This window comes from Chenopodium quinoa, unplaced genomic scaffold (genome assembly GCF_001683475.1).
Source record: "Chenopodium quinoa cultivar QQ74 unplaced genomic scaffold, ASM168347v1, whole genome shotgun sequence".
Taxonomy (NCBI): domain Eukaryota; kingdom Viridiplantae; phylum Streptophyta; class Magnoliopsida; order Caryophyllales; family Amaranthaceae; genus Chenopodium; species Chenopodium quinoa.
The window spans coordinates 5,553,377-5,555,000 of NW_018742815.1; positions in this window are offsets into that span (position 1 = coordinate 5,553,377).

Genomic DNA, 1,624 nt, shown 5'->3' on the forward strand with positions numbered 1-1,624 from the left:
TGCTCTGCTCTGCCCAGAAGCTCAAAAGAACAGGGCCTACGTAGAAGAGTATCTATCATACACTCGGACATATGTACATGTGTGACGAGTGCATGGTATATTGTAAAAGTAATAACCACTTCATTTTTATATACTTGACTAACATTTTTAAAATGGAAATTTTGAGTCACATTTTTTAGAGACTTTTATATTTGCATTTGAATTACCATTAATTTTAAAATCGAGCATGGTTCGAGAATTATCTAGTAAATGTCTAATCTATAAAGTGCACTCCTCCGTATTTTCAGATGCAACATTTTTCTAAAACAACTTTTTTTTTTTTAATTTGTTTTTAAATATTGCAATTAAAATTGAAATGAGGAAGAATATTTTACATACACTTTATATAGGATAATTGAGTTGAAATACTAGTACATCATTTTTCAGGTCGGAAGTGTCAAATACTTCGTATAATAACTTGACCCAATTGATAAGACGGACATTTTATCAATATTAATGGGCTGAACGCTACCGAAGCCCGCTCATATGCTTGTTAAATTGTATATCAAGTTTTGGTTATACGACTTACGTCAACAAGAGCTAAAATTCATAAACTCAATATACCTATACTAAAGGCGAAACCAGAAATAACACTTGTCACAAACTAATTATAAATATTGAAATTACGTACCGTACGTGGCACGGGATCTAACCTAGTATGCTACTATAGGAAAGAAATCAATCCTAGAAAAACTTTATTATCAACGTAATTTAAGTTTTATACTTTGAATTTTATTTTCTCACAAATTCTTATATGTGTGCCACACCATGTGCTATCATGCATGAAGTTTACGTTGTTAGTGTTGTAGGGGTTATTTGGGTAGTGTTACAAGGGTTACTTGGGTAGTGTTACAGGGGTTACTTTATCAGTGTTTATAGGAGTAACAGTAACCCAATAGTGTTAAGGGTTACTAGGTCAGTATTACAGGGATTTACTCGGTTAGTGACTTAGTGTTATAGGAGTTACTTTATTCTTTTACAAGCGATTACACGGTATAACCAACCGTGCATAAGACAGGCTCTTTCGATCCAACATATTCACACTTTGTGATAAATTGAATATATGGAGTAACATGTTTTAGACACCTAAAGAAAGAACTTTTTTTTTTTAAGATATATAGAGTAAGAAACTAAGAACTTGAATTATCTACCATTATGGCCATGATCATTACAATTTATCTTTATTTATCCCCCACCCCCTCTAAAAAAAATGTTAATGATTAATAAGTTCAAATAATAAAAAATACTCCATACATTTATGAAGAAGAAGATCTTAGCTCTAACTTTAAAACAAGGCGATGCACAATACAAGCCCAATGTTTGTATACCTTTGAGGTTTTTTTTTATTTGTGGACCCAGTTCGGTCCAGGCCAATGTCTGTATCATCGCAGAGGGCAATTTCAATCACTGAATTGGGCTAAGCCCAATATAAGTATACCATTGTACTTGTTCAATCCATGAATCAACGAAAAGGATCTTCACTAAGAATAGTCACATCAATCCTTTTAAACTAGAACCAAACAAACATAAAATTTAGAACTCTCATAATTAATCCAATCCGTCATAACCTATTAGTCATCATCAC